The sequence below is a fragment of the Myotis daubentonii genome, chromosome 6 (genome assembly GCF_963259705.1).
Source record: "Myotis daubentonii chromosome 6, mMyoDau2.1, whole genome shotgun sequence".
NCBI lineage: Eukaryota > Metazoa > Chordata > Mammalia > Chiroptera > Vespertilionidae > Myotis > Myotis daubentonii.
The window spans coordinates 7,722,542-7,747,712 of NC_081845.1; the positions used below are offsets into that span (position 1 = coordinate 7,722,542).

General features: G+C 38.8%; 1 protein-coding gene across 2 annotated transcripts in view; it reads left to right on the forward strand.

The window, feature by feature from the left end:
- The first annotated feature begins 9,291 nt into the window (after positions 1–9,291).
- RGS17 (regulator of G protein signaling 17) overlaps positions 9,292–25,171 on the forward strand; it is a 188,289-nt gene continuing 172,409 nt past the window's right edge. For both annotated transcript variants that reach the window (XM_059700005.1, XM_059700007.1), the window contains exons 1-2: positions 9,292–9,356; positions 15,758–15,929. The gene's annotated coding sequence lies outside the window, so the exon portion shown is untranslated. The remainder of the gene's footprint in view (positions 9,357–15,757; positions 15,930–25,171) is intronic.

Sequence of the window (25,171 nt, forward strand, 5' to 3'; positions counted from 1 at the left end):
TGATAAAAGGCTAATATGCAAATTGCCCCCACGGGCAGCAGTTCAACTGACCAGGAGTTAGACGTGCACTGACCACCAGGGGGTGGCACGGAACATGGCGGGTGTCAGCAACACGTCACTGGCAGCAAGCGGCAGTGGAGACACTGCTGGTCTTGATGGGACCCAACAAGAATGGGACCACAGCAGGATGGTGGAGCAGGTGAGCAGGCAGCGCCAGGCCAAGGCGGGTGTGAGTGGGGGCCTCAATCGCCCTGCTGGTTGCCCCACAGATTGGCCCTGATCGCCAGCCAGGCCTAGGGGCCCTACCCATGCACTGGGCCCCTAGTATAATGCACTGCAGCTGGCCAGACAGCCCAATTAGGAGTGGGGCCGGCCAGCCAACCTCCCGATCGCCTCCCCCTCCCCGCACCCTGATCGGGGCAGGCTGGCCAGACCCCACCCATGCACGAATTCATGCACTGGGCCTCTAATATAATATAATATATAATATATTAATTAAACCTGATAATCAGTGAGCTTACTATGGAAAATAAGCAATAAAATATAGATGTAGCAGAACAATAACTGATAAGGAGTTCTAGATCCAGCTCCATCCTGAGCTCATAATATTAACTTTGAAATCATAAGAAATGTCTGGACTTCAGTTTTGTCATCTGTAAGATGGCCAACCAGTTTGGTCCAAAGTACCTCTAAAGTTCCCTCCAGCTCTCTAAATCGTTCCTATCATTTATTTCTAGACATTGGGTTTCTTCTCTCAGATGGAATCTTTTTGTTGATTTGGACAAGGTTAAATGCCTGAGTCACTTTGAAATCAGAAGTGACTTAGGAAGCAGAATTGTCAATACAATTAGACAACTCTTGAAGCTTCTTTTCAAATGGATCACATCTTGAGCCAGAATAGGCCTCCAGCAGATGGCACTATGCCATCATTGTGGGCCCAGACAGCCCTTAAGTGTAGGCACTGTTCTCTCAAGTAGCAATCTTAATCACTGGTGGGTTTTCACAGTACCACGCTTTTTTTGTTTGTTTAATGGTTATAAGATGAGCTTGATACTTTCTAATTTGAATAATTATGCTCCATTTAATTATCCTTTCTGCTGTCAGGTGAATAAAAGCTGAAAAGGGAGTTTGTTCATTCTAAACTTGAGTAAATGACAGGGGGAGAGGTAATGAAGTTATGTTTCATCTGATGGGAAGATGATTGAATCCCACCTTCTCAGAAGGCTACTGGACTCAACAGTGCAGTGGTTCTCAACCTGTGGGCCGCGACCCCTTTGGCGGTTGAACGACCCTTTCACAGGGGTCACCTAAGACCATCCTGCATATCAGATATTTACATTACGCTTCATGACAGTAGCAACATTACAGTTATGAAGTAGCAACGAAAATAACTTTATGGTTGGGTCACAACATGAGGAACTCTATTTAAAGGGCCAGAAGGTTGAGAACCACAGCAACAATGAGACTGAGCTCTATGGATGCATGAACCATTCCTGTTCATGTTTGCAACATGTTTGTAACTTTATGCCTTGCTGATTAGGAGGTGCTTCATAAATGTTTTGAATGGGTTAGCCACAGTGGTTAAAACCATTGCATGTAGGATGTGGAAGAATGTAGAGTTGGTAATCAGTAGAACTTTTCTACTGGTTACTTCAATTTTCTAAGGGAAGTAGGAGGTAAAGTGACCATCTGAGAATGAAGATGAGGGAAGAGGTGTTAGAAGTTAGTCAGGCAGCGAAGTTGTGCAATGGTTTCCAGGAGAGTGGGAGAATAAATGAACTCTACTGGAGTTCTGTAGTGTGGGTACTGACCAGGGTTCAGGATAAGCTGAAGCTTTTGGTTCTGATTTAAAATGAGAACACTAGTTGTGAGTTTATCTCCAGCTACATTTATAAGCATGGTATAGACAGAAACTTTGATATAGTTGTAGTTGAGATTTCTCAGGCAAGATTCAGGGAGCAGAAAGCTTCTATGCACGAGAGTGATTATAATGATTGGCCATATAATATAAGGTGAGTAAAGGGAAGAGAGAGAGAGAATGTCAAAGAATGAAAATGAGGAAGTATCAGTGAATTGGAAGACCTGGTCAGGTTGGAGAATTGTTGAAGTGATAGATGAATCAGATAGAATTATATAGGTGGTAGTGGTCAGTGAGAGGAGTATATAATTGAAATTACGAAGATATTGCAATTATTGGCAATGCTGAGTTCTGGGCTATGACCACTGAAGGGCAGGATTATTGAAGGACAGAAAGAAGTCTTAGAAAGTAAGAGGCCAAGGTGTTGGAATTATTATCTGGATGTATCTTGAAATCAATAGGAAGAAAGACAGGAGTAATGTGAGAGTGACAGTGAGCAAAAATATAAATCATCAAGAAAGAAAGAAGAAGAAGATCAGGGCCTCTTAGATAATAGCAACAATGCCGATGGTACATATTAATGAGATAATATTCAAAGATAAAGGACTTTAGGGAGGAGGAAAGAAGAATGATTAGAAAACTATCACGTGTAAAAATAGAGCTTTCTCCTCAGAGTTCTTTTCTTTTTCCTTTTAGTACCAAGAAGCTAGTTATAATCTCTGTACTGAGGGGAGAGCTTGTTCACGGCTGGGCTGATCTAAAGGAGACAGAGTGAGGACCCAGAGGTTTTGTTGGACTTCTGCCCAAAAAGCAATCTCTGTAGATATTTTCCTTGGGCATTTCAATTTTTCTAGAGAAGAGTATTTCAATATCCTTAGGAAGTGAAACAGTGAAAGGGAGGGACCCCATTATAATAAACTTCTATCTAATTTCTGTTTAGATAAGATTCGTTAGCTCCATCCCTCGCTGCGCCCCCTTTTCTCCAGTTCTAATTATGTAGAGTAAGTGTCCTGCCATTGTGGAGGAGAGGATAGTTGTCCTAAAGCACGGGCGAAGAAAAAATTCTAAGTCTAAGAAGTTCTTAAGGATATGCACAGCAAATGTCTTAGTTTTTGTCCTACTTCTTGCCCCCAGCTTCTGAGATTTCCAGACCTCCTAGTTCCTTAGCCTTTAAGGGTTTTGGCCTATAATTTATCTTGTCATTATCTTCTGCTGACCCTGGATTTTAGCTTTCTAGACTCTGCAAAGTTTCTTACTGCTAATACATCTGCTTCCCAGCTACTAAAAGTTTATTGATGTTTCTCATTTGCTATGGTCTCCTCTCCTGCACTATTTTACTTATGGTTCATTCTTTTTTAAAATTTATTTCTGTGCTGTTGCCTTTTTTAGTGGAATATTTAAAAAGGGCAGAGATCCGCACATGTAAGTCCCCCTGTTCGTCATCTCCCCTTTCCCCAATAAAGAATAAAAATCTGAATTTTAATGCAACCCTTGCTAGTGTGCCTGTTAAAATGAGTATGGCCTGGGGTTCATGTTCATATGGTCATATTACCAGTGATGGTTTAGTTGTCATTGATCAGAAACCATAGATAAAACCAGGAAGGCAATTCTGTGGCTTTTGCCATTTTTCTCAAAGGAAAGGTATTTTACACTACTGCCCTAGCTAATCCTATATGAGAAATGTCATTATCGAAATTTTAGAGTTGCCAGCTGAAAACTTTTCATAGGATAATTCAATAAGCTTGTTAAATCAAGAAAAACACATTTGTCCTATGTCTATTAGAATCCAGAGGCTATCATCTTGACACCATACCACGTGTCCTCCTTGGCAATAACCTCAAACTACTCTTAGTTGCCTAGATGGGAGACATTATCTGGGATATGTTATAATTTAATGAATGTGCATGAAAATATAATTACTGTAATTTTGTGTCACAAGTTTGTTGCATTACATTGAACACACTATAACCTTGTAAGAATATTGTGATATAAATATTAAATATTATAACATATTAAAGTATTCCTTGTATCACATAATGATTTCAAACCTTCTGAGTACCTGTAAAAACTCCTTGATGAGTAATTTGCAGATTGTTTCCTGAAGTGTCCCTTGGGGCATGTGGGTGGTGGTCAGGAATGTGGAGTGTGACGGAGGGAGGAAGGAAAGTGGAGTAGGAAACATGAAAGCATGGACTGCATGCTTCATTTATGCCCGGGCCTCCTGCCCAGGCACACTAGCCCCAATTCACTTCAGGGTGAGAGACCAAAAATGAATATAATAAGACAGAGGGCATTCTCTAGACTAAAAGAAAGTGAACTACCTTAAAAGCAATGTAAGTATTTGAAATATTTGCAAATAAATTTCCTGACAGAAGCGAGACAAATGTGGTGCCATCATTCAGCAGATGAGAGGTAGGAATCCTTGGGGAAATGGCCATGGCTCTTTCTACAGAGTGGATTGCCATGCTTGTGTATTCCATCTATGCTTCCCCGTCAAATCCATCACATCCTAGAGGGCGTTACAAAACAAATGTTCTTCTTCTAATGAGTTTTTCACTTCTGTTTCCCTGCTTACATTCCTTCCTCATCAACAAGGGCAACCCATTTGTTCTTTAAAATGAATTTGAAGTGAACTTCCAGAAGAAGAGTGGGTGGTGAATGCCTGGCAAGGTAAATAATTTGGTGAGACATAAAAATAATGAAATTTCAGCCATCTTCACTGGAGCTTGAAGGTTTAATTCTACTGAGAAATGCAGGAGAAAGAAAAATTGGCAACCAGAAGTAAAAATGTCAAGATTAATCTTTACTAAAGCAAAAAATAGAATGATTTTCAGATAGAAGCTCATGTATGAGCCAGTGGTACCAACAATTCTTTTTACTATAGTCGCTAGACTCTGGATTGTGGCCTATTTTTACCATTGTTGTTTAGCTTTTATTTTCAATGTGTAAAGAACATGAAGAGGAAACTCACGTCCAATCTGATCAGGCCCCCTGTAGAACTCCATCTGCACCCACCCTTCCTCTTATCCCTTAGTTGGGCAGCCATAAAGACCAAGACGCTATCTGAAGAGAACCCTCTACTCTACTGTGTGTCTCTAATATTTGTGGGTTTTTTCTTCCTTATTTTCACAACATTGTAAGAGTTATCTCAAGAATTACCTGAAAATATTTCTAAGACATTCTGATAAAGATAGCTATTGACACAAATCAGTGCTTCTAAAAAAATACACGTGAATGCAAAAAAAAAAAAGAAATTTGTACTGTGTCATTTCACATAAATGTAAGAGAACGGCTTTTGCATTTTACTCTACATATTTTTTTGCATTGCTTTAATCGTTAATGCAGAGAGTGTATTTTTATTTGCCCTCTGTAATAAAAATTATTTAATTAAAGAAAAAATTTACTTTTTCACCATCATCAAAAAACATAGGAAGTGTATACTTTGGCTCTGAGCAAAGCACTTTACCATAATGATTTGACTTGGTTTAATACTAAAAATTATCATTTTAGGAATACTATTATTTTCACCAATACTTTTGACACATGTGAGGCTTAAAAGGTTAAACAGTGTGCTCAGGGTCACACAGCTGAGAAGTGAGTTACATTAGTCCCTCTGAGTATTCATCGCCAATAAAGATTTAAACTGAATCTTCAACAATATACTTTTTTAGTAGAGTCTGTTAATGTAAAATCAACTAATGGTGAAATTTAAAAACTGTCCATTCAAGCCCCTATTAAACTCCCTTTAAAATGTTAGTGATTTAATGAGCTTAATTAGAAACAAATTAGTCACACGGAATAAATTATTCATTTTGGAAAAGACCAGTATAGGAGCCTGAAGGAAGTTAATGATACTTAAAACTCAGGGCACAATTGAGACAGCACATTTGTCTTGTAGAAAATATATACTCCCTGAGTTCATGGTGGACGAGTGTAAAGAAATCTTAAAAAAAAAAGACCAAAATGTGTCTTTTGACCCAAATTTGTATTTCTTTTTGCTTAATATATACCTCAGATAGCTGAATTGGCATTAAACATATTACTGAAGGTACAGATAAACATGCTGTAAGTACTCAATAAATAGTGGATTTATTCACAAAGTTTATTATGCAGAAAAAAAGTTTTTATTCAGCCAGAAAAAGTTATATCTACTCACCGGCTTTTTCTTTCTGGATTAATCTCATTTTATGGAAGACTAGACCTTGATGAGGCACCAAAATCAAAGTCCCATAATATGCTTATAGCTAATGAAACAAAAAGAAAAGAAGCCAAACAAACAAAAAAGCCCATATTCCTTAATCAAACATACCTAAGGAAAAGGTAATAGTCAATTAAATTCCCCGTAATTTTCTCCTTTTCTTTCCTCTTTGAAGTTGATTATACCTGAATTCTTCGTGTGTAGCAAGAGAATGTTAAATTACTTGTTTTGTGAGAATAACAAATGTTCTTTTTTTTTTGCCAAGTAATATTTTTAAAAAACAAAAAAACATTGGGCAAAGTATGGCCACCCTTTGGGGCCGTTCCTGTATGCCATCTGCTCTGAGAGTTTTATTTATAGAATTTCATTTTACTTTCACCCTCTTGAAAACTGCTATACAAACATCTATCTCTAATATTGGTACATTCTTCATTGTTATAGGTGGCACTCCACCTCATATTATGGAAAAGGTTGGAATACAAACAATAAATATCAAGATTTGGAGAAAGCATGCTATGTCTGTCTGTAATAAAATAAGCCAATTGAAATGAAAACCTGGCATAGATGTGCCAAGACCGCCAGCAGAGTATGTGTCCTCTAGTCTGAACTGTGAAGATGTGTTGGGCTCACTGCTTTTCCATGCAGGCCCAAGCAGCTCCTTCTAATTTATAAGGATAATGAAACATATCAGATTGCTCCTCCTCACTATTAGAAACTGTTGCATGAACAGAGCATAGTACTATGACCTTATTCTTGCCAGACATGTTCTAATAAAATCAAATCAGAGCACCATGTGTCTAGGCAAAGCCTCAAATGTATTTTGCCCCCAATTGTCTTAATTTCAGATGAGAAATGTGTAATTTCCAGCATGTAGCTTGTAGGCACATGCATTACAGAAATGAATTTATGCACCTTGGGATGAACTGACTAAGCCTAATGAACTTCATTAGGAATATTATTTTGCCTGTCTCTATTGCTCCTGTTCTAGAACGGGAACAAAAATAAATGTCTAAAAGATTCAACTTGATTAGAGTCCTGTCGTGTCTCCAGCAAGATGCTTTGCATAAGAAAGCCAATCAAGAAATACTAAACACCGTTAGCACTAATCAGCATTCCTTCTTTTCATTGTTTATAATGGGATTTGGAAGAGAGGGAGTTCTAAACTCCTGCAAGTAACTGAAAACACATTAAACATTAGATTACTTGTTTTGTAAGGATAATAACTCCGTTGCCCTATTTGTTGCTTAAATATTAAAAACATCAGAAAAGAATAGAGGCTGTCATTTAAAGCACTTGCTGTGTGCCATGCATGTGAGAGTTTTTATTTATATTATTTCATTTAACTTTCACCACCACCTCATAAGGTAGTAGTTACTGCTCCATGAATAGGCGAGGAAAATGAAAAGTTGGGAGGTGGAACATTTTGCCCAAGATCAAACTCGTCAGTGATGGGCCCTGACACTGAACCACAGTTGTCTGAACCCCACACCTGTTTTCTCATGGCTCTGCTACATTTCTTGTCAAGTATTGGACTCATAATAAATGTATTGATTTTGGTGTCCTGTAATTCCTATGAACTACTAGACGGATCTGGAGTCTTGAATAGACTTGAATAATCCCTATTTTTCACATAACTTTGGAAGCCATATATCCTCACTTTCTTTGGTCCTGTTTTTAAATGTCGTCTGTCTACCATCTCTCTACGATTTCCTCACAATTTTTTTTGTCCTTCCAAAGCTTCAGATAACATTCTTTCTCTTCCAACACCAGTCTATTCTTTGGGGTGTTGCTAGAGTTTCCTAAAATATTATACATTTTAATCATTTTAATTATTTGGAAATATTTGTTGATTCTCCTCATTCCAATCCTCTTAGTTTATTCTACAAAAGTTATTTTCAAGGCAGCCCTAGACAATCATTATGGAATCAACCCTCTCTCCTGCCCTCTTGCTTTCTTACCACCCACAGCCCATCTCTCAGACCTTCACTACTTATTGCATAACAAACAATGGTTCTAAATTTTACTTTACCCTCTTTCAAAAAAATTTCTGACCTTCCATGACCTCCATAAGCTTAAATATGCTGATCTTCATAGCTGGAATATCACCATCTGCTCCTTAAGTTGGCAGCGTATTCTAATTCTCCAAGTTCCAATTAATGCTGTGTCTTTGAAAGACTCTTCTCAATCTACCATAGACGAAGGAGTTAAATTTTCTTTGTTCCCACGGCACTTTGCTTACATCTTAGAACTATACTAAAATTATCTGTGCATCTTTTCCTAAATGCAAAATGGACTCAAGTATTTTTTTTCTCCAATGCTTTATTTTTTATGAAAATTCTCAGTCCTAATTTCAAACAAATTTGACCATCTCGCATGGACTGTTTGTACCACAGAAATGCCTTGCTAACTAAGTCACTCTGCCTCCTCTGTTCACTGCTTCATTCCTGTTGAGTAGAAATTGAATCTATAACCTTATAGTGGAATTGAATCTATAACCTCTCTGGGTGGAATTACCAAAATAAATCCTCCCAGCAGTCCTTTTCTTTGTTTTTTAATACTTTCTCCATAACAAGTGCAATTTCCTGCTGATTAACTTAAATTGAACTTCTCTATACAAGATCTTTTAAATTAAGCTCAGCAAAGAAAAAAATGAAATAAATAGTGTAAAATAAAATGAACCTACTGATCTGTGGTTACTCATTTCCTTTTAAATAAATATTTACATAATTTCACCCTTGCATTAGCGTTGAAAAATATTTTTTACACAATGAATCTTCCTTTCCATCAAAATGGATGGATGACGGCATATCAAGTTTACATATATGAGCAATGGAAAAAATGCCAATACCTGTAGTCAGAACTACAGACAATTGTTGATTACTTGGAACTCTATGGATTGTTGACATTTTGCTCCCAGAACTCTGTCATGTGTCCTTTATGGTCTCAGTCTGGCATCTGAACGTGGCTGACCACAGAGGAACTGGTTGGTGATGTTTTTCTGAATCTCCAATTCCTCTGAAAGATCTAAAAAAAATAAAACCTTTATTTTCTATATTTTAAAAATAATTGTGTAAGATTTCTTGCCCGTAATGAATCCCTTATTCTCTAATATTTACCGAGGTTTCTCTCTGACAGAATAGTGACCGACGCCATTATTGGCGTCAGATATTGGCCTGGAGAGCAGAACCTCCCAGATGGTCGTGTATAATTAGCTCTCTGGTCTGATTACGTTAAACAGCATTAATGACCCTGTTTTCATGGCTAAACCAGACACTGAAAGCCACACCATCCAGGGGCAAAGTAAGTACATACCTTTATTATTACCTATAATCCAATGCTAACAGAAGGCCAGGTCTTGTGTATCCAAGTATTTGCTACCATAAAATATTTAGTGTAAAATAAGGAGAATAATAGAGTTGATGGTTTGGTTCTTATGCACGGAGAACTTGGAGAAAGAAAATCATAAGCTCAGGACTTTAAATTCTAAGCTAATATTTCAAGTAAGGTGCCAGAGACTATACTAAAATAAATCCTATTTCCTATAGCTTCAGGATCAAGATTTCTGAAAGCTAAGCCCTAATTCTAAAGTAAACTACAGGTGACAGAATTAGTATTCAAACTAAATTCCCAATTTCACAGCCTTTCTTTTATTAAAATTATGTCAGAATTGGAAGCATGTGAGACCTAACAATCGGGATAAAGGTTTATGGACAGAATGTGATGCAGTTTAATACCTTAAGTCCCTAAATCCTATTAAGCTTCATTTCCTTGTAGAAACAACCTCCATGCCCCTCTCAGAATGTAGTCCTTCCTTGCCTAAAAACCTATAATTGCCTCCAATGAAGTAGGTGCTTTGCAGGGGATTGCTGATCCTCTTAAAGTCTTAAAACTGTATCATCTCATTGTTTCTATTATTTCCAGACCTAAACCAGAATCCTGTCCTAGCAATCTTCAGGAAGTCTGTTAGGTATGACTCATGAGAAGTCACCCTACACACAAAAAGAATTGCATGATGTTTTCCAATTCTTAACACAAACCTAGAGAATATGTATGGTACTATAACCTGGAAAAATACTGTTGGATCAGGGTGACTATATTAATAGGGACATACTCTGCAGAAACTGTCTATTCCAACCATGGGCAAACTGCGGCCCATGGGCCGGATCCGGCCCATTTGAAATGAATAAAACTAAAAAAAAAAAAGACTGTACCCTTTTATGTAATGATGTTTACTTTGAATTTATATTAGTTCACACAAACACTCCATCCATGCTTTTGTTCCGGCCCTCCGGTCCAGTTTAAGAACCCATTGTGGCCCTCGAGTCAAAAAGTTTGCCCACCCCTGGCAGTGTGTTAGCCTGAGTGGATGGGTCTGGCTTCAACAGTTTGCTTAATCAATATGTTGAGACCTGGACCTGTAAGTGGTCCACACTAAATGGACTTCAGATTTTAGATTTTCTTTGGTATACTCTGAGGGAGATAATCAAAGGGAGGTTGAAATTCTGGGTGGAATTGTTATGTAAGATCTGCTTACTCACATCTTAACTGCATCGAGTCTTTGAGAAATACATTGGTGAGGAATGTACCAAAATTTGTGTAGAGGTGTAGTGGCTCTTTTCTGCAGGTGAGAAATAACAGTGGTAACTGGTGCTGTTGAAGTGGACTTTCTAACTGAATAAGGATGATGAGATACAGGAGTGGCAGGGATGAGGTAGAAGCACTTACCTTCCAGAGACCAGGAAACACAACGGGTGGCAGATCCAAAACAGTTATCGGAATGAATCGGCATGGTTGATCCACAGAAAACTTTGATGTTCTCTAACTGATCATAGTGTCCCTAGGAGTGAAATGGATTGGCAGCCCACGGAAGTCTTACTTGATTTGTATAACTGGGAAAGCTTCAGATCTCATGAATGTAAGTATGACCTTAATCAGCCCAGTAAGGTGTGTAGCATATCAACCATTTCCCGCAGTTGTTTGTAGAACTAGAGCCCTTGGAATAAAACATGAGCTCATTTATGCCAAATGAACAGGGAAAGTGAGTCCATGGCTTAAGGAATTCACTATTCTCGCCATGTCCTCCATCTCTCTGAAGCAGTTGGGCTTTTTGAATTACGTGGCATTATGAAGAAGCCAACTACGGGACAAACTGAGTGAGAGCATCTTATGTGTCTGGGCCACAGGTCTATACAGGACGTGCTCCCAGGAAGTGATCAGTATACATTGGTGCTTCTTCCATAGCTAGGATAATGGAAGTTCTAACAGAACAAGGGGAGGAGAATTGAAAGCCACGCAGGTCAGGAAAGAAGAAATGAACCTGTCACTAGATGCAGATGACATGGTTTACATGGAAAATCCCCAAAATTCCAGCATATGGCTAGCCCTTCATAAGCTCATGTAATTTCCACTAAAACTAGTTAGAAGGTTGATACCTTCCTTCACTTCAAAGATTTCTGAGAAGCTGGAGTTCTCTGTACTGAGCTACACTGAGGAACCTCATCCTGTTAAAGAGGAGCTACTATCTCCTGGATGAGGCAGCTCCATTCAGGCAACATGAGCCTGCTTAGTATTCAAATAATCATAGACCCTTAGTGTATAATGAAGAGATAGCTGACAAAAATTAATTACATATGGGTTGTGAGGCCCAAGGTTAATTAATAGGTTTTGCTTTGAAGTCATAGAAGTTAGTTTGAATCGCTACACTCTATAATTAATGTCTAATTTTGGATAAGCTCTCTAAACATCAGTTGCATTATATAGAAAATGAGCCTAATACCAGGGTTGGGGTAAGAGTTAAATGTATTATATAAATAGCTCAGTTCAGTGTCTAGCACAGAGTATGCAAAAAATAGCTTAGTGGCTCCTTTCATTATTATCGCTATTGTTTATTTTTGTAGTAAAGTAGAAAGTCATAGTCAGTAATGACAGTGGAAATTATTACATGTATTTCATGAGCTAAAATAATTTCCAGCTTGTCTTATTTCATATCCTTGAATTTTTTTCCTGTCATCTTATTTTTATCCTACATTTCTGATGTATATTATCTTGCTCTGTTATATCCAGTATTATCAGCTACTTTCAATTGGTTTGTAACAATGTGGACTATATATACAAACATAGATAAATCTAGAAATGATCTTGGATTATAAATGAATAAAATGTTACAGAACCTTAAAAACTTGGGGTTTACAAAATAAAAAAGAGAAATGGAAAATATAGTTTCCAGGAATTAACACAGGTAAACCGGATTTAAAATGTATCTACCATTCTTTTTCTTAGCAAACCTAAATATAAAAACTACTAAAGAATAAGCATTAAAAGTAAATTTATGAAAAAGAGAGTGATTTGAATAATTATTGTATGAATTTATTCCTTTCCCAACCACCCTGAGGAACACGGGTTGCTAATTTTGCATATTCCTCATTAGCTAGACTTTACTCTTTATACACCCTTGATCCCCCCGCCCCCCCAAAAATTAATTCCATACTGTTTTTTTTCCTAGTGTAGATTTGGCACATAAAAAGAAAATATTGCTAGAAATAAACCAAATGAAGTAGGATCCTGAGAGAACTCTCCTAATTATCCATGAACACTAAATTTTTTATTGAATCATCAGTCTAATTGTATATTTGGAAAAATACCCGGGGAACAAAAATAGCATATACTGAGAGTATCAGAAATATCCATCTGCATTAGAAAGACATTTTCCTTCATAACCACATACACAGTAGTGTTCAAATATTGTAGAAAATAATTTTTATAGAAAATGTTATAATAACAATGTAGCATTTACTATTCTGGCTCAGTATATACTTGTAGATAGTAATCTGTTAACACAGGCATTTGGAAAAACGCTACCATATGGTGTGGTGAGAGACACAAACTCAAAAACAGGAGGTGAGGTATAAAGGGTTAACAAACAGCATTCAATGTGTTACCCATAATTCGGGCTATTTAGTCATTTTAGACATTTTTATTAAAACATACAGAATTGAAATTTTACTGTATTATGTATGATATTAAATTTGGGTCTTTTAAAAGGAAAGACCTCAAGTTGAATAGTTCATTAGTTAATGTAACATTTAGATATATCAAAAATCACTACTGATACTACTTAAAATTATAATATTGGATTTTTGAATTAATATTATTTGGTGCATTTTAAATGCTTATTTTAAAAATTTATATGCACTTAAATTTATTCCCTTTATTTTATTATTTTTTTTAAATCCTCAACCGAGGATATTTTTCCATTGATTTTTAGAAAGAGTGGAAGAGAGAGGGAAAGACAGAGAGAAATATCGATGTGAGAGAAACACATCGATTGGTTGCCTCCTGTACGGTCCCTGACCAGGGCCTAGGGTTGGGGAGGAGCCTGCAACCGAACTGATGTACATTGCCTTTGACTGGAATCAAATCCGGGACCCTTCGGTCCGCAGGCCGACACTCTATCCACTGAGCCAAACCGGCTAAGGCAAATTTTTCCCTTTAAATGTGCCTGTTTAGATAGCTAAGATGTAAAGGCACATTTCTCTTCCTTGAATATGCTTCATTCTTAATTGATAAAAATCTTGGGATACTGCAATGCTACGCACACCATTAAAACTGTAGGCTTACTCTCACTGGAACTTAGAATGCATTAAAATTGACCTTAAAAATCTCACATCTGAAACACATTTTTCTCTCTTTATGTTACCGATCGCTGTTATGTCCAAAATAGATTTTAGTCATTAGATGTGCCAGTTAATATTCTACTTTTTAAAGGAAAACTTTTATTCTGAAAGCAGAAGAGCCGAACAAGCAATGAACAAAAGAAGACATTTTACAAGCAGACTTTTATTGCAATCTTTTGCAGTCTTAAAATACAATCCTCTGGTACTTTCTTATCAAGGGGCTACATTATGGAATGCTTACCAGAAAATTGCATCTTACAAATAATTTCTGAATAGATGAGATTTATTTTCCTAAGATTACCCATACTGAACCAACTCATACATAGTTTCATACTGTTTTATGAACAGTAAACAATACACTGAGTAAATCATAACATGCACATAGAAGTGAAAAAACTAAATGTTCTAACTGGAATGGGTTTTGATTTAAACCATTAAATTGTTCACATCTACATGTAATTGTGAGGTTGCACAGAAGTACAGAAGTCATCTATTTACATGCATGAGCTCATGGTAGAAGGGCAAATATATGTTTCCCATAAATACTTGGAATTCAACAATTCCACTTGGAAATATTTATTTGGGTCTTGTAAGAATTTTTTATCTTAAAATGTTGTGTAAGAAATACAAATACTCCAAATAAATAAAAGTTTCACAATACATTTTTATTGACCCACTCATCAATACATTCTCAAAGAATATTTTGCCAGCATAATTTACATGTTCTCTGTGCTTTGGATATTCCAAGCAAAGAACTCTCGATCAAGTAGCCTTGAGAGATAGGGGAATTGGACAGGGACAAAGCAAACACATGGGTGATTTCACAGGCACTGTTATAAAGCATTGTTTCCCAGAGGTAACGTGATGAGTGGGGCTTTGCCTTGGTTGATCAGAAAGGCTGTGTCTTATTTTCAGGTGTCTGTGGCTATGAAAAGATGAGGTAGAATCAGTATTTTTCTCTTTGTTTGCCTATATACATAAACCAGAATGAAAGCAAGGAGACTAGGGTGGTAGCAGTGGAAGTGGAGAGAAGCAAATGCATTCAGGAGATAATTTTGGAGCTAGAATTGACAGGTTTGAATGCTGAATTATTTCTAAAATAAGGAACTGAAAAGAGTCAAAATGGCTCTGGGGTCTTAGCTTTATCAACTGAATAATAAGGTAAGGTAAGAGCATGATGATTTTTTAATTTAAAATTTCTAAAGGCATGTGCAGCAATGTAAGGAATCAAGATATGTTTTGGTCATGTTAGCTTTAAGGTAACTTTTAGATCCCTGGAGTCATTGATTATGCCCTTTGATGTAAATTTGAGAGATCATAGAAAAATAAATGTTTGAGGCATTAGCATTTATGTACTGTTTCAACTATATCAGAAAAAGAAAAAAGGATTACGTAAGGGGAGAGAATGCAGATAGAGAAGAAAAAAGCAGGCCCAGGACAAAGGCCTGTGATATTTCCAAATACAGGTGTCTCGCGGAGGAGGAAGAACAGCTCAGAGAGGATGGATTTCAGACGCTAATGACAAATGTGCTTTAATAAGGAAAGAGCAGCAGCGCTGGATGCTGTTGAGAGCTCACCTGAAGCAGACAGAGGTTGCCTTTGGGTGTGACGGTATGGAGGTTGTTAGCCACTGAAACCTGAGCAGTATCCATGGAGGGGTGGATCGAAAGCTAGGATCTGATGGGTGATGACTCAATGGAACTTTGCAGTCCAACGAGGTGGATAGAACACATGCACTAACCTTAATTTTCCCCTAAAACTACACTAAAATGGCAGCAAAGAAATTTAAATAATACAAGGTCAATATGTGAAATATGAAATACATCTTCAAGATATTAAAACAACCTGAGTGTCCAACAATGGATAAGGAAGATGTGATATATGTGTGTGTGTACATACAAGGTCATCTATAGTTATTGTCTTAACATGAAAAATCAAGACAATAATAGCAAAAACACTTACAGTAATATTTATGCATTAAATACAATGTGCTAAACACTGTTCCACTAATTTTATCCTCACCTTTAGGTAATATTATACCTGTAACGGAGAAGAGGCGATTGAAGTCCAGAGAGCTAAGCGACCTGGACAAGGTCACAAGGCCAGCAAGGAGCAGCGCTTTGGAGCAAATCCTTCAGGCGAACTTCAGTTCCTGCCCCGAGGAGGTGTAAGTGTCTTCTCCAGGGAGCCAGGATCAGGGGTGAGTAAAATGGGAAGAAAATGTTTTCCTCCCCCAGTGTCTTACTCTTTAATGAATATGTACCTGTAATACTTGATAATATTATAAATTAAATTGTTTTAAAAGGAAGAACTTACACCAAATTTCAAGCTTGATTTTCTCTGGGTGTTGGAATTGTTAATAGTTTTTAATGTTTCTTTTCCTTGTCCATCTCCTGATTTCTTACATTTGACTCCTATTAGTTGTGCAATTAAAAGAATGTTTTATCAATTTTTAAAAGTGTGGATAGGAGTTGAAAGAGGAGAGTATGGACATGTCTTTCTGGAAACATTTTTCTACAAAGGAAAACAGAAATAGGGTGTTGGAGATATGAGACCAAAATGGGAAATTCTAGAGCATGTTGCCATGGTGATGAAAACAATCCAGCAGTGAAGGGGAACAGGGTGAGAGAGAGAGAGAGAGAGAGACATAGTGAATGCCAGGTGAAGTTCTGGAGGAGATGAGAGGGAATGGATATTAAATCTGTAGGTCTTCCTGGGAGCATGAGCACTTCATCTCCATCATTTCTACAGGAGAAAAGGCAGCAAGTGTCAGTTCAGATGTAGTTAAGTAGGTAGGTGCTCTAGGGGAGGAATTTCAACTCTGATAGCCTGTATTTTTGAAATGACGTGTGAGAACACGTCACTAGTTAGTGAGCAGTGGGGAATAAAGTCAATGTTGATGAAAAATCAGAAGATATGAAATGCCCTGCAATTGACTCATTAGTGAAATCAATTTCTTAACCGTGTTGTTTGGCTATTTGAGATTTATGGTCATTAACTTAAAGTGAGAATAAACAAACTGAGCATGATAAAAGTAAGATACATAGCAGTTACCACATAATGTTGCCTATTATTTCATTGTCATACTGCATCCCAAACCAGAAATCTCAGAGCAGAGCAGAGTTCAAACCTCTAACCCTGGCTTCAGTCCCTTTCAGATATTCTGAGACATAATTCCAAGTCATCTCCTAGATGCTCATTGTTTCCCCTGCCCTATTACAGATCTTGAATGCAGCATTCTCTGTCTACGTCCCACAACATATGAGCAAGCAAAGCAGGCAAAGCACTCTCCCCATTTACTATCCTCATATTTTTTCTGGGGATGGAGAAAAAATTAGGAAAAGTAAAGCCAGGCTATAGATAAAAAGAGTTCTTGTCATGTTTGCCAATTGTTTCTTGTCATGCCATATTTCTTTAAGTCCCTGGGAGGAAAAAAATCCCATAGGATCTATTTGTTTTAAAATAAGAGCTTCCACATTCCTTGTTCCTGGTACCATTGGTTGCTCTGTGGCACTATTGATTCGGCATCTGACTTCCTGAACCCATTCAATTGTTCCATAAGTTAGTGTTTAATCTTCATGATTTTAGATTTGCATGTTGAATTCTACTTTGCTGACCCCTTGCCTGGGTATTGAGAGAATCCATATAACATCACTCATAGTTTTCAGTGAGGTTGCAGAAAGAGAGTCAGGTTGAGTGACCTGTTCGAGATAATCGGGCTAAAAACCAGCAGAATAGGTCTCACGTCTTGTTCCACTTACTTTCTCTGTAACTTCAGTTCCCTAAGTGTACAGTGCGTCCCAGTCACCTGCAGTGGTTCCTAACGCAGATTTCTGGGCTCCAATCCCAAAGATGCAGATTCAGTAGGTCTGGAGTGACGCCTGAAAACCGAAACTTCTAATAAGTTCCCAGGGGATATTGATGTTGCCGGCCCTTTTCTGTAGAACAAAACATAAATCTTTTTGTCAATTCTTCTGGCTCCAAGTCCAAGAATCTTACTATTTCTCTGTATCTCCCAACATGCTGATACTTTCTTCAGATGTACATGCCCTGATCTTAGGCTATTAAGGTGCTATTTCTACAGGTTAAACAAAATACTGCTAGTCTCTCCTTGCAGAACTGCCTTTAGACTTCTAGAAGTAATCCTTGGAAGTGTCTCCTGTTAATGATTGTATGTGGTATCTACAAGATATGTGGGATTTCAGTTAAAGAATAGCTCCTCTATAGGAAATGGACTAGGGACTTCGCTAGGTTTTAAGATTGTAACATCCAGGCCGGCTGGTGTGGCTCAGTGGGTTGAGTGTCAACCTATGAACCAGGAGGTCATGGTTCAATTCCGGGTCAGGGCACATGCCCAGGTTGTGGGCTTGATCCCCAGTGTGGGGCAGGTAGGTAGCAGCTGATCAATGATCCGCTCTCATAATTGATGTTTCTCTATCTCTCTCTCTCTCTCCCTCTCCCTTCCTCTCTGAAATCAATAAAAATATTTTTTTAAAAAATATTGTAACAACCTTGGCTCTGTGTACAAAGCCAAATCCATTCAATGCAATGTGACTTAAATTTCCCCAAATGTCTTCTGTAGGTATGGATATTTTAAAGCCATTCACTTATCTCAAGTAGTGTTCAGACTCACATGAGTCTGAACACTCAAATTATTTTTCACAGGCCGCAAGGGCAACATATAATTGAATTATTGTCAAGAGAGTTTATTATTCCTTAAGAAAAATATACAGCAAAAACTAAATATTTTTAATCCCAGGTAAATTTCATGCATGTTTTAAATATGAAAAATGCTTCTACTGCCAAACCGGTTTGGCTCAGTGGATAGAGCGTCGGCCTGTGGACTGAGGGGTCCCGGGTTCGGTTTCGGTCAAGGGCATGTACCTTGGTTGCGGGCACATCCCCGGTGGGGGGCGTGCAGGAGGCAGCTGATCGATCTCTCTCGTTGATGTTTCTGGCTCTCTGTCCCTCTCCCTTCTTCTCTGTAAAAAATCAATAAAATATATTAAAAAAAAGAAAAATGCTTCTACAAATGCAAAATGACATTTTGAATTTAGCTATTCATATCTTATAGCTTAAATACTGACAAAATTTTAGACACCAGTATAATCATCCTCAACACTATAGTTGTTTGTATTTTGTATTTTTTCCGCTGCCAATTGAAAAAAAAGCACTGGGAAGATACTTTTAGAAATTTAGACAATCTCTGGGTAAAATAACATTTTTGCCAAAAATTTGTTTGAATGTGAGTTATGATAACCCCCAAAGAGATCTTCTTGCTTTAAAAACAGTAGATTTGAAAGTGTACTTTGACTTGGAACATTGTGCATAAAAAAAAGAAAGAAAAGCATTAGAAGAACCTTAGATAGTATTTTTCATTAAATTGTCATGAAAGATTTCTAAACAATAAAACCAAGTCATATCATAAAAAATGCCAACTATATCAACTGAGATATGTATTTTGTGATAGGAGACATGAAGATTAAAAAGTCATCAAAAAGACATTATTATGCCATGGAAGATGTTTCATTGGTTTGATAATAGTGATGAATTTATGAAATGAGTAATCTTCATAGCAATAATTTTCAGAAATCTCTATACCTGTACATGTTTTTCTATTTCACAATTTTGAATGTATATCTCTACATCTGTATACAAATCTCTATTTAAGTTTGGAAAATAATAAATTTCAAAAATATGAAAGTTATACGATCATTTAAATGGTTTATATCTTCCGGGGTTCTTGTCCCAGCATCAAGAAGGGTTCAGGAAATGTGGAGAAGGCTGTGCGTAGATGTTAAATAAGAGGAGTCCAGAGACGAGAGATAATTTTGAAAGGCATTGGGGGTCAGAGGAGCTTAGTTAAAGGAGCTAAGTTCTAAGGTCTTAAGTCTAAGGCCTTAGGTTCTCCTCGCCCCCAGGACCCCATGCTTTTTATTAACAGGATTAGTCCTGAGGCGAGGCAGAGATATACACTTCAAAGGGTATACAGAAACATTGCCAGGATGGGGGAATTAGCCTGTGGCTGTTCAAGTGTTTGTCCAGTAGGAGGCAATAACATGTAGATTAAGATGCCTTTTAGCTGTCTGGCAGCCAAGAATCAATTTAATGGATCCTATTCAGGTTTGGGGAAATGCCTTCAGCCATTCCCAGATGCAGCCCTGCTGTCATACTGGAATTGGTCTCCAGCAATATCCTTGGAAAAACAGTAAAAGTTTCTCATCTAAAGACTAAACTCTAAAACTTTGCTTCTTGGGTATAACAGTATTGGGGTGGGGCACTGAGGGTTATAAGCTTCAAGTTAACATCAGCCAATCTTTTATATCTCCATCTCTGACTTAGCAAATCCACATGTTTATCTTCTCCTGAATACTTCCTGCCTTTTAAAATTCCCTTCTCTTGGTTTTGTTGCTAGTGGTGACTCATCTGCTAGCAATTCTCATTCAATGATCATTGTCTTCCTCTTCACCCATATTTGCTTTCACTAGTAATTCCATGATGGAGTATGCAATACATATCCAATTCTTCCCTAGAAGAAGTGCCCCAGCACCATTTAATATGGACCATCTCCAGAGATTGACTCCATTTATGTAACAATCACCTTTAAGAGTAAGTGGAAACAAGAAGTTTTTGGAAAGGTGTCTTTCTTAATTAACTTAAAGGTCATGAGGCTATCACGACAATGGATCTAAATAATAATGTTGATTTTTTTTTTGAAAATGCTATATGTATGGCAGTTTGTACTTCCTTTGGGATACAAAGGGCAATATGCTGTCCCTTCATTTGTTAGCAGTCATTAATGTTGCAGTCATTTATTAGAGTAAAATTTTAGTGCCATCATTGGACAGAAATGGAAGCCCATGGAAAATAGATGGCAACTCTCATGGAGTGGGTGAGAGGAGATGGTGACTCAGATTCCAATAGCGTCCGTCAGGCAGTCCCCTGAACAAACTAGAGAGGACTTGATGGATCAGCTGGGCAGGAAGTTGGAAAAGGGAATGGCTTTCATGGACCTTGGAATGACAGTGTCCACTAATCAGCTGTGTAAGAGTTTCAATCAGAAAAGAGATTTTTGAAGTATAGATTTGAGAAATCGGCGTGAATATAGACGGTAGTTGAAGCCACGGGAATAACTGGAATGGCCTAGAAAGAAAGAAGAGACTGGAAGGCACACAAACAGCAAATCCGTCCAGTAGAGCCGTTATTTTCTTTGCCCTGCAGGTCATAGTTTTTCAGTTTTTCTTTATTAAATATGTATGTCTTTAAACAGGGCATGTACTCTTCATTTGGATATAAACTACATTAACTACATGATTTTTCTGGTTCATTTCACACATTTATGCTCTTTGTTTGGATCTTGTTTGCTATGCCTGGTGTGGTAAGGAGTGCACAGCTTTACATAGAGTCCTTCTAATATCAGCATCTAAGGGAAGAAAAGGAAAAAGGAATCTGAATAAAGATAATAAAGAGGCAATCAGAGAAAGAGAAGGAGAACCTGAATCTCATGACAGAGGTCAACCATGGCAAATGCTGATGCTATCAGGCAAGATGAGGACTGAATAGTCCCTATGTTTTTTGTGACAGGGAGGTCATTGCTGACCCTTTGCAGATGGAATTAAGTTGGAGAGCTCAAGATGAGATAATTCTGTATTAGAGTAGGCCCTAAATCCAATGACAGTGTCCTTACGGAAGACACCGACACAGAGGAGAAGGCCATGTGGAGAATGAGGCAGTCTTAAGCAGCCACAAACCCAGGAAAACATGGGATCACCAGAAACTAGAAGAGGGAAGGAAAGGCACTCCCTTTCCCAAGCTATAGGGGAGGGCATGGCTCTGCAAACAGCTGGATTTCTGACCTCTGGCCGCTGGAATTGTTGCGGGTGGAAATAGGGTTCTTTCAGGACGTCACAAGAAAAGAGACCCAGAGATCCATGTAGGGGAGGATGTGGTCTGGCTGTAAGATTTATTTGAGTGGAATTAGAAGTCTGCCCCCAGGTTCCCCATGTCTCAGCTCTGTCCCACCTTAAAAAAAAGTCCAATCTTGTCTTCATCAGGCCCAGTCCAAAGGCTAGTGTCCAAAAATTATGTGCCATTGGTTTAGTCCAGTCCAGTCTTTGTCACCATCTGGCTTTCTTAGTCCCTGTTCCCTGCTGTGCTCTGACAGGCACTGTGCCCAGGCCTTTGTGGTGTGCACAGGTGGCTGTCAGGGCCACACTGTAACAGAGAATAAAAACGTTATACTGCTCCAACAATGAAATAGAATTAGAATAAAATGTACTAACCAACTGATAAAAGGAACCCACACACTGACAGTTGCCTTATAAGCATATTGCAGGCATCAGCAGTTCCAGTTCCTGCGTGTACAAGAAACAGCCTTGACCATGGCTTTGGTTGACACAGATCACCCAACTGCGGGAATTGGGCTAGCACTGACCAGTTCCAGTCTGCTGACACGAAAGATCCATATTGGGACCAGCGAGGACACTGCCTGCAGGTCCACAGCCCCTCCTCCTGATCTCTTTGTTCTGCTTTCCCTTTCCAGCTCTATCAAAACCCCTGACTGGGCTCCTCCCCAGCCAGGCCCTGGTCAGGGTGTGTGAAAGAGACCACCAGCCAATCGATGTGTTTCTCTCACATTGATGTTTCTCTCTGTTTTTCCCTCTCTCTTCCACTCTCCCTGAAAGTCAATGGGAAAATATCCTTGGGTGAGGAGGAACAAAAATAAATAAATTAATTAAAATAAAGAAAGAAATAAAAGCCCTGCCTGCACTGAGATGCTGAGATGGGCTTTGGACAAGAGTCCCCATCTTCTCCAGATGCCGTCACTCAATAAACCTCTTTTCTTTTTTCCCAAGCACCTGTCTCATGAGTTTGACTTTCATGGCAGCAGGCAATTGAACATTGGTTTTGGTTACAACATGGCTACCATGGAGAGAAAACGCACAACGCAGGGCGAGCACATGTGTATCAGGGAAAGAGACAAGAGAGAGAAAGAGAGAGCACTTCGTTAAGCTTGGGTTATATTATCTTAGGCTTGAGAAGGACCAGGTTCACTTTCAAACTAACCAATCAACTTCCCAATTCTTCAGGGCTCTTGCTGGGTCCTCCTCCTAACCAATCCATTACCTAGATCTTTAGGGGTTCTGTGTTCCTTATTCAATCTAGTCCAGGGGCCCTCAAACTACGGCCCGTGGGCCAAATGCAAATACAAATACTGTATTTGTTCCCGTTTTGTTTTTTTACTTCAAAACAAGATATGTGCAGTGTGCATAGGAATTTGTTCATAGTTTTTTTTTAAACTATAGTCCGGCCCTCCAACGGTCTGAGGGACAGTGAACTGGCTCCCTGTTTAAAAAGTTTGAGGACCCCTGATCTAGTCCTTTCCCCAGGCTAGACAGACAGGCCACTGTGGTCACCATCGTGGCTGCTATTGCACTTGTGCCCAGCAGGGGGATTTCCCCTTTATTGTTCTATCCCTCCTCCCAGTGAGCTAGGGGGAAAGATCCAGTGGTTCCTTGGGGAGAGTGTGAAGCTACAGCTTGCTAGTGAAGCAGACCTATGCTCCCTAGTTGATTATGCTGAATGATGTCTTATATCCTTTGCCCGCTTCCTTTATTAATACCTAGCTACCTACACTAACAGGACTGTGAGAAGAAATTTCTGTTGTAAGCCACTCAGTTTGGGGTGATGTGTGATGGTAGCTCTAAGAAAGAAATACAGAGGGCATTCCATAAAGTTAGCAGAGGATACAAAGAGTTAGTTCTAAGTTGAGGCAATGAGTGGATGGAAATTCAACGTTAAGAATGACACACAGACATGGTAAGATAATGATAAATTAGGGGAAGAGTAGAATAACAACTCTTCTGCCCCTCAGTATCGGCGCCTACCCTTTCTGCTTTTCGCATCCCTCCTCTCTAAGCCCACTTAACCATTTGGCAGGCTTTATCCCACTGACAAGCTCACCATCTTCTGAGCCTCCTCATTTCATAGGCCAAAATAATGGAAGTGTCCAACAACTTAATATAGGCAACGGCTTTCACGAGAGCAAAGGATGGAGCAGGTGTGGTGTGGAGTGAAGAATTATTTTATGACCACACACTAGGTGGAGATGCAGGCTGAGCACGCTGTAATAAAGAAGGTACAGGGTTTTAGAAGCAGATGTATAAGAAGAGGTTATCCTGCAGCAACAAAGCTACTGGTTTCATAAATCAATGTGTTCCGTTGCCCAGTTTTGTGTTGCTTTTCGTTTTAAAAATAAAGCACGAGGTTATTAAAGAAAAGAAAGGGGTAAGTAAGGAAAGGGGGACTGCCTCTGGGTAGCGGAGAACTGTTTCTGGGGAATTATAGATCAAAAGTGCTGCTCCCCGCGGCAGCACACGCAGAGGATCAATCACAAAACTCTTTCTTGCTGCGGGTGAGAGGCAGCCAGCCAGGAAGGGGGAATCTATCTCCACTCTTTGTATACAGCTTGGCTTGCAAACAAGATGCCAGAGGGCAAAAATAACCTAATCACCCCTTCACTCCATTCTTTTCTTTCTTTCTTTCTTTCTTTTTTTTTTTTTTTTAAGATATGCTCACTAATTCCACCAGGAGTTTTATGGCTCAAAACAACACAGTCAGAAAACAGCTTCACAAACCATCTGGCTAATTTCCCCCAAGACCAAAGAAGTAAAAAGTAAAGCTTTTCTTCCCTAGCACTGTTCCCAGATTCACAGCACGCATCTGACTGTGCCCGAGGGAATCTGTGCTGTGGAAGGCTGGGTGTGAGAGATGGATGGAGTAGCATGGGCTTTACAATGCTTAACTATTTCATGACTTAATGCAGAAGCTTCCTGGAAGGGTAGGTGGAAGAAGGAGGGATTTCCAAGGCTCTATTTAATGAAGCATAAGAATAGCCTTCAATGAGAAAATAAAAGATCTGGCTTTTATGCACATGGGTTGTAAATAATAGGGATAAAAGAAAAAATAATTTGAAAAGACTAGCTATCCAGGCACTTGCTTACAAAGTAGTAAATGTTAAAGCTCCATCGGTTTTGATCGCATTGGAGGGGTATATTCCCCACGGCGGTGATAACTCAGGTGGTTCCCATGTTCCCATGCTGAATCCAAAGTCAAGTGTGTCCCTCAATTTGCCACCACCGGTGACAACCACTGATGACCATTTCAGAGGATCTGGAGTTTTATTTGGTATATCCTACTAGATTGAAATGACTAATGGCAATGTTTTCTAAATAAGACACTTAAAAACTGAATTGTGCCCAGTGTGTGGCTTAGTGGTTGAGTGGCGACCCATGCACCAAGAGGTGGATGGTTTGATTCCCAGTCAGGGCACATGCCCAGGTTACGGGGTTGATCCCCAGTAGGGGGCATGCAGGAGGCAGCCGATTGATGTTTCTTTCTCATGGATGTTCCTATCTCTTTCTAAAATCAATAAGCACATAT